Below are 12,099 nucleotides of genomic sequence, written 5' to 3'. Positions count from 1 at the left end.
CACGCCTTTCTTGATTGTAAACCATTCAGTGTTCCCATGTTCTGTTCAAACAACTGCCTATTGATCCGGGTATAGATTCCTTAGTGAGGAGAAAACTCTGGGGACTTATGTCAGCCAAGGATATTACAAGGTGAGTAGTGAGTAGAGAAGGGATGTGACAGTTGAGTTCCCAGCTTTATATGGAATTACTAAAGACCTAGGTGTTGTCTATATTCACGGCATCCAATGCGGAAACAGTTAGGAATATAGGAGAGCATACAGGGGCAAAGTTATGAAAACTTGCTAGCCGTATCGAAACATCTTGTGGGCATGCATCACGGGGCCTGGAGGTGACATCAACATCAATTAGAATAAGAGGTTCACAAAGAAAATGCTCTGCATCGTCCTTTGGTGCATTGACTAGGATCTTAAAAACACTTTATAGACTGTCTAAGGTGCAACTATTGGTCACTCTCTGTCCAGAGCAAAGAAGAGTGAATAAAATCAATGATTCATGAATCCAGTTAGTCCAATGGATGAATGTTTTTGCAAACCCCAACCTCCATGACCCTGAAGCCAGAAGAACTAGATGGTAGGTACCCAGTTACCACTACCAACCACTCTGAAAGGGATCACATTAGAAGGTCCTGGAATAGATTATGAGAAAAATATGGAGCAAAACTCAACAGCGTAAAGATGACTGACAGATCCCCTGAGACGACTGGGCTTAGTCAGCCTTTAGGTCTGAGAATAAACTCACCTCTGTGACTCAATTTTCAGCCAAACAAAAAGACAGTTCTTTCAGGTACACGATAACATTAGGGAGGTATGCACTTCTTAGAAAAATTGACCGTTTGATATCAAAAGGACAGTGTTTGCTCAAGGACAAAGTTTGCAAGACAAGTGTTAGGGAAGAATGAGGAATGGGACAGGGAGCCAGGGGAGAAGTACCCAGTGATGTTACATTGTGGACATTACAACCAATGGCATGAAACAAAATGTGCACAAATTGTTGAAAGGAAAACTAATTTTCTCGGTAAACCTTCTCCCAATTCACAGTTAAAAAAAAAAAAAAAAAAGAATAAGAAAACCTCTATTTCTACTCTGACACACATGGGGTTGCAATGAGCCAGAACCTACTCTACAGGTACTAGTTCCATAATGGTGGTGGTGGGGTGCCGTGGAGTCAGTTCCGACTCATAGCGACCCTGTACAGGGTTTCCAAGGCTGTAAATCTTTACGGGAGCAGAAAACCTCATTTTTCTCTTGTGGAACCACTGGTAGTTTCGAACTGCTGTCTCTGAGGTTAGCAGGCCAATTCGTAACCACAACGCTACCAGAGCTCCTTAGTTCCATAATAACTTCTTACAAAAACCCATTAAAATGAATTCTCATTCTAAAAGTGAATGAAAAATGAAAATAAAACAACAGTGAGGTGGGAATAAAAAGATAGGGAGTAGTCCTATAGATTGCACCCTGCTCCTTTCACATAACTGCTTCCAATTCTGCCTCATTTACAGCATTGAAGTGATGGTTCACCACAAATAGGATCATTACATCAGATCACAATATAGAAGGTAGGTGCTGTAGAATAAGCACTGGGCTGCAAACCACAAGGTTGGCAGTTCAAAGCCACCAGCCTCTCCTCGGAAGCCCTACACACAGGGTCTCTGTGAGTAGGAAATGACTCGATGGCACTTAACAACAACAAACATAACAAGAATCATGGTCTAAACAAGTAGACACATGTCTCTGGGAACACCATTCAATTCATAATATTTTCATGGATACAAACTCCCTCTCACTTAGTTACCAACAGTGACATTTCCTACTGTTTTCCCTTCAATGTCTCTGGTCACTTTGTTTTTTCCTTCTTGGTTTTCTCTGCTCCAATTTGCCTTTAAATGTGGCAGTTCCTCAAAGTCTGTCTGTGGTTAACTTTTTCTTCTCACCTTTCTTTTTTTGGACAATCTTGTCCATTTATGTATACGGGTTTTGTTCTGCACACCCTTCCCCCTCAGCTCCCAATTATTTACTTCAAATTTTAGATCTCCAACCTACATATTAACCTTAAGAATTGCCTGTGTACATACCATTGGGCATAGTCCTGGACATCACTATTGGCAGCTCCTACTCTGGAACTCTTCCTCCTCCTCTCCTCCCCTACCCAGTGGTGGTGGTTGTGTGCTATGGAGTCAGTTCTGACTCAGGGTGACCCTGTATAGGGTTTCCGAGACTATAAATCTTTACAGGAGCAGAAAGCCTCATTTTTCTCCCATGGAGTGAGTGGTAGTTTCAAACTGCTGACCTTGTGTAGCCCACTTGTAATTCACTATACTATCAGGGATCCTTTTTTCTCTACCTCTTATTTTCCTTCTCCCAGCAAATGACTGTTAGGCATGATTTTTACTTCCAGGCTCAGTTGGGTGGTATCTCTCTGTGCTCAGTGATACTTGGCACATGCCTCTACTATCTAATGACATAGTTCATTCTCAGTGTAAACTCACGAACAAGATGGAAGCTACTACTGTTGTGTTACTGTGTTTTCAAACGAGTACTGCTGAGCGAGAGACTCCCGATAGGCTAGGACTTAGTGGAATGTGACAAGGCTTAAAATTGTTTACTTTTTGACAGAACTTTCAGTTGCTTTATGATTTTCTCATCCTTTCTCTGTATGAACACCGGTATTATGAACCTTGTATTAGTTTCCTTTCTTTGGGTTCAAGTCGCAGAAATGCAACTATTGATTTAAAGAAAGACAATTTATTGAACAACGCCAGAGTGCTTTGGGCACAACTGAGTCTGCCATGTAGGTGATGCCATTTATTGTTGGTCTCTCTCCTTCCCTCTTCTTTCCATCTCACAGCTCTACTTTAAAATTTTTTTTACTCCTCTGCATGGAGCCACTGAAAATTCTGGTCTTACGTAACTTGTATGGTTAGCAGTTCCAACAGAATTCCATCTCTCTCCAGAGAAATTCCCCAGGTAGGGTGTCTTTGGCCTGCCTTGTGTTGTGATTTCATCCCTGAACAAATCACTGAAAGTGGGGAGATGGGGTGCACTGATGGTTCAGGTCTGCATCCTGGGCCCACCTCAGGAGTTGGGCATTGAGCAAACCATCATTAGTCAAAAGGATAAGGTGAGCCGGAGGTAGGGTGGGTCCACACAGGAAAACTGAGGTGCTGTTACCAGAAGACGGAATGAATGTTGGCCAGGTAAAAATAACATGTGTCCATTCTAAGCCTTCTGTGTTGAGCGTTAATGAAACCACAAGCTTAGGGCAACACTATAAGTTGGCAACAAAGCTATGATTCTGTCTCACAGTCCTTATTTCTTGACTGTGGCTTAGTCTTCTGGCTTACTCCATCTGTCAGCTTGTCTCTCCTGTCAGCGTCACACTTCCTAGTTACAGGGGTGTCACTGTCAGGGGAACAGCAATCAAAGAAAGACAGCCTTGAACGTGCATTTTCAATCCACCCTCTGTCTTTACCTGCCATACCCTGGCTCATGGGAATGAGAAAAGATGATGCAACCAGCCAGTTCCTGCCGGTCTGGGTGAGTCATCTCCAAGTCATGTAGAATGATGCTATTGAAGGGTCAGGTTTCCAGGAACTGCATTTTATATACCTTTCTTAATCCGAATAGGATCTAGTTTAGGACTACCTCTTAACTCTGCCCTTCACCCTTCAACATTGCTCAGACTCTACACTAGTCAGGGGACCTGGGTTTTTAGCTGTATGCGCTGGTACAACCAGACTGGTCCCTATGCACATGCTTAGTCTGATTGTGAGCTACTGGACAGCATCCACAGTTCTAGTCTTGGTTCTGGGACCAAATGAACTTTTGTACTCATCTGTTCCTTGACCCTTCCTCAAACCTTGGTCTTTCTTGAGTATAAACTGGTACACTATTGGAATTCAAAAAGGTGTTACAATTCTGAACTATTTAATTTAGTGAGAACACCCCACCACACACATACACAAAATGCAAACCCTATATTCTGGGGTTATTGTTGTTTTTGTTGTTGTTAAGTGTCATCAGGTTGGTTCCAACCCATAATGACCCTATATAGGATTTCCAAGGAGCAGCTGGTGAGCTTGAACCACCAACCTTATGGTTCAAATCAATCTTGCAGTCCAGCACATTAGCCCACAGCGCCACACCAGGACTCCATATTCTGGGGTGGTGGTATGCCATGGAGTCGGTTCTGACTCATAGCGACCCTGCATAGGGTTGCCGAGGCTGTAAATCTTTACAGGAGCAGAAAACCTCATCTTTCTCCTGTGGAACCCCTGGTTGGTTTGAACTGCTGACCTTGGGGTTAGCAGCCCGATTCGTAACCACTACACTACCAGGGCTCCTTGCCATAATCCATTTAAAGTATCTAGTGATTTTCCAATGAGCATATAGGAGACAGTGGCTCCCCTCTCTCGCCTGTGTGCTGCTCATCTACACTGTTCCCTAAAATAAAAATCAACTTCATATAAAGCTGATGAGAGTTTTACGGAGTCTTAACACACACCACACCTAAACTCAGCAGGACATTGTTTCCTCGTTAGAAGACACATAGCTGAGAGTTCCAAATAATAGCTCAGTTGTTTAACGTCTACTTAATGGATTAGCAAAGTTAACAAATGATATCTTATTTCTGGCTCCCTCTGCTGAAACGTAATCCCTTCAAAGGCATATAAACTGTTCCCACTTTGTGACCTTCCTCCTTTCACAGAATGAATGTATTTGCTTCTCTCAACCTAGGCCCATTCCCCTCCCTACAGAATAAACCAAAACATCTGGAGATACTGTGAGGTCTCTTTCAAGAAGATTACACATTCTTTACTGCATTCATTTTTCTGTGAGATGAATCTTGACAACTCAAAATTAGAAGCTGGTGTTATGGCTACATGTAAGAACTAGTCCAACTGTCCTAAGCCAAGTAAGCCTTCTGTCCTTCCTTTATCAGTTTCTACTCCTTGTCTCCCTTCATTTCCTGCTTCGTCTTTCCTTTTCTTCTTTATTTCTTTCTTTGAGATGTTTCACTGAATGTGAGGCACACAATCAGCTTGCTTCTGTCCTCCTGATTCTAAGAAAGAGACCACCTGGAATAGGATTTAACATTCCTGACACACACTGTTTCCTGACGCCTTAGCCTGAGGCCAGGGTTGCTGTTTGATGGGGAAGATTGTACTGTATATTGCACCTCATCTACGAATACATGTAAATGCCATCAAGCTTGTACTTCTGCATAGGTATACTCAGGTGTACTTACTGCTTGGGGACCTTGAAGAGAGCTGGCATTAGCTCTGCCACCCCTGCCATGATTAAGGATTTTGCAAATACTGGTGTGCCATTCATTTATTTTCCCTTCATATTTATCTTCCTCTATTGGAATGAAGGAGTCCTGGTGTGGCGTTGTGGGTTAATGCGCCAGACTGCAAAGCCATTTGAACTGCAAGGTCAGTGGTTCAAGTTCACCAGCTGCTCCTTGGAAACCCTATACAGGGTTGCTATGGGTCGGAACCAACTCGATGGCACTTAACAACAACAACATTGGAATGAAGGGGGAGCGTGATAGCTCCATAGGACAAGCACTGGACTGTGAACCACAAGGTTAACAGTTCGAGCTCACCAGCAACTCCACAGGAGCAGAACAAGGTTTTCTGTTCCCGAAAAATTTCAGCCTCACAAACCCTATTCAGGGTGGCTATGAGTTGGAATCAACTCGACAGCACTTAATAACAATTGGATTGAAGGGAGAAAGATGAGGCTGTCTACTCCCGTAAAGATTTGAAGTGTCAGGGGGCAGTTCTAGTCTGTCCCCCCGGTTTGCTATGAGTCGGAATTAGCCTGATGGCAGTAGGTTATTGGGTTGAAGAAAACTGGTTGGGTGTTTACTACATGACAGCCAAAGCCCTCAGAGCATTAGGCAGAGGTAAAGAAAGGGGCCTCTGTAGGTACCCACGAAAGGGAAGCTTCTTAAACTCTCTCCTTCCTGCTCTTCATTGGAAGCCATTCACTAGATTCTTAAAGGCCAGCTTTCAAGGACGGTGGATAATAGAGAGAGAGAGAGAGAGAGAGAGAGAGAGAAGAAAGACGTACAAAATCCTTCCTTGAGTGCTAATGGATAGCAAGCAATCCCATTGCCGCATCCAGTTGGGGGCTTGAGCTGGAAAAGTCAAAGAACCAAAGGAAATTGTAAGGATGGTGAATTTTGGGAAAAGACACATTTTCCCTTGGGAAAGACATATGGTGGGCTTAAAAAAAAAAAAAAAAGGCAATAGGGAAATGGAATATGGGATAATAAAGAGAGTGGTGGGAAGACACTAATATCCGAGGTGGAGAAAGGACTAAAGATCCTTCCTTGTCGGCTTTGGCAGATTTTGCTACAGGTGGAATGTGAAATATGAACTGTTTGCGCAGTTCATATTTCCATATACTAAGAAAAACAGAGAAAGCTGGGCTCTGAGCTCTAACTGAGCTCCCTTCTTCTAAGCTCCAAACCACTTCTTTAAAATGGACCTTCAGATCTCAGAGGAAACTATTTTCCGCTAGATCTAGCAGTGCTGGGGCAAAGCATGTGCTACCAGCTGAGAAAACAAACCCGAGAAAGAGAAAGTATACTCAGGTTAACAGGCCTGAGGCAAGAACCTCCTTCCTCTCCCCACCATGTCTCCCTCCAGGTCCCTGGGGATCGGCCCAGGCTTTGGCACTGGTGGTGGTTAGGTAGGGGACAAGATGAGCTGCCCAAAGTCGCCTAGAACAGAAGATTTAAGTCTTCTCCTTCCTGACATATATGCAATGAAAACTAGAGGTACAAAAACCAAGCAGCAAATAACATGGTGATGGTGGTGGTAGTGTGCCGTGGAATCAGTTCCAACTCATAGTGACACTGTATAGGGTTTCCAAGGCTGAAATTTTTATGGGAGAAGAATACCTCATCTTTCTCCCATGGAAATGGCTGGTAGTTTCGAACTGCTGACCTTGAGGTTAGCAGCCCGACTCATAACCACTATGCTACCAGAGCTCCACCTTTTGACTCTACCGTGTCCATTTATGGCCTAGGGATACTGGTCACACTTCTATTAGCCTCACATCCTGGAGGTGCCGGGAAGGTGGGGTATGGGCCATGGGGCAGGACATCGCTCAGCTAGAACTCTGGTGGAAAACTTGGAGCTTTGGGGAAATTCTAAATGGGCCTGGTAAGATTTTTATTCTTTTGCTTGGAAATCTTTGTTTATTTTAAGAAATGATTGATTTGTTTGTTTTACGCTTCTCTTGTATTAGTTGGGTTAAGAACTAGCTGTTTTCTTAAAAACCTTTTCTCCAGAGAGAGAGAGAGAGTGATTCTGTGTGTATGTACATTTAAGATATCATATCTTATCTTTCAAGTAGCTAGCAATTTACGCTAAATCTGATATTCCAGGCCCTGGACCATAGTTTCCCAGTACACTCAGTATACTTAAAGATGAAATATTTACTATAATTTGAGAATGATTCTTAGGAATGAATTCTTTTTTCCCTGCCTACTTATCATCTTACATTTTTCTTCAGTGGTTTTTCTTTTCTTTAAAAGTTTTACTTTCCCTTTGAGTTTATACTGTACACAACTTCTCTGTGCCAAATTTGTCCTATTTTAAATGTATTCCTACAGATTGACATACTGAATGGAAAGACTATGAGGCCTCAGTCTCAGAACAACAGAGCAAGATGTGGACGAGGATATGAAGGGAAGAAGTTTGGTGACACACTAATCATGACTGAAACTGAAAAGTGGGAACATGGAGGTACGTGGAGGTTTAGAGTATCCAGTCTGCCTTAGCATATGTTTGAAAATTTCCGTGGAAAATCATTTTTGTCCATTTTCTCCAGGATTCACTTTCTCTTTTTACTGGACCCTGGTTCGTGGATCCATAATTTTTCATGTCTATATCCCAAAGGTTAATTCCAGAAAGGACACCATTTTGTCTAGTTCACTCTGTCTGACAATGGGAGATTGTCAGGTATCTGGAGCTTTTTCCAAAGATATCTCAACATCATAAGAAACTATCATATCTGTATGCTTGCGTGTTGTTATCCCTTCCATCTTTTGTCAGGGCAAGTGTAGCAGAGGCGGGCCCTGTGAGATCAAAGGCTAAAACAAACAAGGATGCTCTGTGTTTCATAAAAAGCTTCCTCCTTTTAGGTTCCAACCAGTTTTCTTGTATTTCTTTCTACTTTCATTATTTCTTCTCCCCACCCCTTCTTTTTTCTTCCCTCTCCTTCACTTGGCTTCTTTTCTTTCAGTACCTCTATCTTATTTGGAAAAGACATGCTATCGCTTTTTTTTTTTTTTCCCAATTCAAACTCCTCTAAAGTTCAGGCTCCTATACTCCTGCATTCAGCTAAAGGAGGTCAACTGAGTAATGTGGCACTTTCAAAGATCTGACATTATGCAGATGCAAAAGACAGATTTTCAAAATTTCATTCTTAGTTAATAATGAAACAGTTGTTGGAAAAGCTAACATACATTTACTGCATTAATAGATTTATAGTATCTAGGAAGTAATAGTCTCCAGGCACTTAATTGGAGGAGCTAAGTTTGCTGACCCACGGAGTAGAGCTGAGCACCTTCGAACTGAGGCTTAAATACAGTGGAGTGCCTTTTGAGCATTTATCAGCAGAGCTAAATGAGCTTTGTAACACTGTCTGAGCAGGGTGAAGCTAAGCCAAGGGACTGAGGGCCAGAGGGAGACCAGCTGTGGACAGGTATGGAAGAAGCTGTCCTGACTGAAACACTCTACCTTGAGCATTTGCTGATCCTGCATTGTAACCTCTTTTGCTGTTTTTACACTCTATACTTTATGTAAATTAATAAAATCATATGTATGTTGTTGTTGTTAGATGCCATCGAATTGGTACCGATCCATAGTGACCTTATGCACAACAGAACGAAACACTGCCCTATCCTGGGCCAACCTCAATACTGTTGCCACGCTTGAGTCCATCGATGCTGCCGCTGGCCAATCCATCTCATTGGGGGGTCTTCCTCTTTTTCTCTGACCCTCCACCTTACCAAACATGATATCCTTCTCCAGTGATTGGTCCCTCCTGACAATATGTCTGAAGTATGAGAGACCAAGTTTGGCCATCCTGACCTCCAAGGAGCACCTTGGCTATATTTCTTCCGAACAGATCTATTGGTTCTTTTGGCAGCCCATGGCACTTTCAATATTCTCCTCCAACACCATAACTCAAAAGTATCAATTCTTCTACAGTCTTAATAAAATTGTATGTATAGTTACAGGCAAATGGCATTTCAATACATTTAACTGGATAATACAAAAAATGACATCTTCCCAAACACCTAGGTTCTGCACGACTACTCAGCATTTCAGTCTATGTAAGCAAATTCTTCTGGAATTCCAAAATTTTTATCAATTTTATTTTCTTCCATTCCAAATTTTCTTTTGACTCAAGACTTCATTGCAAATATGTTATCAGTACATCTGTTAGCATATTCTTTGGCTACTATATTTGCTTCATGTATTTCTTCCACAACTTGTGGGTCACAGTCTCGTATTTTTCTTCTTCTGTCTTTAACTGTTCCCATGGTCCTGAAATGAAGAAAGCGCCTTTTCAAGCATGGCTACTTCATCCATCTCATGGCATCCAATTTTAGCTTTCTCAATGCTTTTCTGTAGGTTGACATGCTTCTGGCTTCCCTCAGACAACTGAGACTCCAGGTCCTCCAACTTATGTGTCCTTGCATGAAGGTGGTGGTGGTGTTTATGTGCCATGGAGTCAATTCCGACTCATAGCGACCCCGTACAGGGTTTCTGAGGCTGTAAATCTTTACGGGAGTAGAAAGCCTCATCTTTCTCCTGCAGAACAGCTGGTAGTTTCAATCTGCTGAACTTGCGGTTCGCAGCCCGATTCGTAACCACTATGCTACCAGAGCTCCTTACATGAAGAGCTTCACTCTAAAAAGCCCCAAAATAATTAGCTGTTCCAATCTTCACAGGCAACCATACTATCATCCACTAAGCTTTGAAGGACTTCTTTTACTGACTTGGCAGTGATGATTTTTTTCTCTGGGAACAACGTTCTCCATGTCTTTTAGTTGAAATACATCTTTCATCTCAAAAAATATTTCCATCATGCAAGCTCTCTTTTCCTCTGCACTGGGTCCTTTTTTTTTTTCTTTTTTTGACATGGTATGGACGGCAAGTCTTCTGGTTGTGTTGTAACCTCTTAACTTCCCTCTTCTTGCTGTTGTTAAGGGCTGTTAAGATGGTTCCTACTCAAAGTGATCCTGTAGAGGGTTTCTGAGAAGCACCTGGTGGGTTTGAAACATTGACCTTGTGGTTAGCAGTCCAGTGCTTATCCTACAGTGTTATACCAGGACTTCATGCTAACTTCCTTAAATAACCCCATAATCATGAGAATTATCTCTGAGTTCTGTGTGGCCGTTGGAATGAATCATGGAACCCAGTTGAGTAGAATGCTGTGGGAGCGATAGTTGGTGTCATTTTTCACAGACAGCAAACCCATAACGTTGCTTATAAAATCCTGGGCTTACTCTGCATTGCACACAAATGAATCTGATTCCAATAAGCAAGTAAAGACTTTGAGAACTGAAGTAACAGACCACCATCCAAGTCGCACACTATTCACTGAATAGCAGCATATATGGGGACAGACTAGAACAACACTACAAAGGCCTTGATATTGTATGCTAAAACAAAGCTAATCACATTTCTCATAGGATGTAAATAAGACTCAGACACTCATAACCTAGTATCCAAAATGTCTACAATACTGTCCAAAATTACTTGGCATAGGAGGAATTAGAAACAGTTCAACTTGAATGGCAAAAAGCAATTGATGGACGCTAATGAGATTATACAGATGTTGGAATTATATGAGAAATGTATTAAAGAAACTATTCCAAAAATATTTCAACAGTCAGGAACACACTCAAAACAAATGGAAAGATAGAATTGGAAAACCCAGTAGTCAACAGGTGTAAGCTCACATTCCCCTTGCTTTTAATATAATTCATTGAATTGTAAGTTTATATCATTTAACTTTTAATAACCTATTTGTTAAATAAATGTTTTCAAACTCCTGAAAGCTTACCAATCAAGTCTTGCAAACTGGTTCAGACCAGAACTACCATGTAACTGACGTCTATTATGAATAGTCTGTCTCAATGAATAACAATATATCCAGCATTGTTGGACTTCTTAGAGAATTTTATATAGAAATAATCATAGTGAAAAACCAAATTAGAGATGAATATGTATTTCTAAAACATAATGAACTTGTGGCCCAAGGAATTTAATATGGGAAATGGTAAAGTAAACAAAGATTTTACATTACCCAAGCTTATCTGATTCTTTTGACTAAGTTTAAATCTCCTTCTCGCCATATATTTTTACATTCACATCAATTACAGACCTTTCATTTTTTTGTTGTCCTTTTCCTCTTTCTATACTTCTTCCTTGTGACTCATCTCTTGGCACAAAAAAAAAAAGCCCTGGCTATTTTTATCCCAGGACATGCTGTTAAGTGCCATCGAGTTGATTCCGACTCATAGCGACCCTGTATAATGGCGTTTCCAAAGAGCAGCTGGTGAATTTGAACTGCCGACCTTGTGGTTTGCAGTCCGGTGCTGACTCTCCAGTGCCACATCACTAGCTAAATTTAAAATCTGGACTTACTAGTAAGAATTTTGAGAAAGCTGTATGTTCTTTTTCGTCAACCTGAAAACGGCTTCTCTTACTGATTTTTCCCAGACTACTTACCATGCTTACACCCTCAAAATTGTCTCTCACAATATCCATTCTATTTTCAGCTTTTAAATCATAAGAAAGATGAAGACTATCTTGTAAACTTGGCAAGGGAAACCTTTGGGATAATGTTAAACATACGTTCCCTTTCTATTGGTTAGATGCTTATGGTTTGCTCTCATTTCTCCATCTTTGTGAACCTTCCTCCCACCAGTTAATTGCTGGAGTCTGTACCCTAGTTAACAAGCGTGGGGACAGCCAAGTAGTTAGAGATCATGTGATTTCCCCCCTTTATCCTCAGATGGACCATAGATCACAGATACACGATCACCAGTGTCCCTGAATCTCATTT

The 12,099-nt window shown here is 41.6% G+C and overlaps 1 pseudogene; it reads right to left on the bottom strand.

Moving 5' to 3' along the window:
* Nucleotides 1-9,346: 9,346 nt before the first annotated feature.
* Nucleotides 9,347-10,168, bottom strand: LOC102822880 (annotated as a pseudogene).
* Nucleotides 10,169-12,099: the final 1,931 nt, after the last annotated feature.

The sequence above is a fragment of the Chrysochloris asiatica genome, unplaced genomic scaffold (assembly GCF_000296735.1).
Source record: "Chrysochloris asiatica unplaced genomic scaffold, ChrAsi1.0 scaffold00144, whole genome shotgun sequence".
Lineage (NCBI taxonomy): Eukaryota > Metazoa > Chordata > Mammalia > Afrosoricida > Chrysochloridae > Chrysochloris > Chrysochloris asiatica.
The sequence above is the reverse complement of the archived record's forward strand: the minus strand, read 5'-3'. Positions and strand labels throughout refer to the sequence as shown.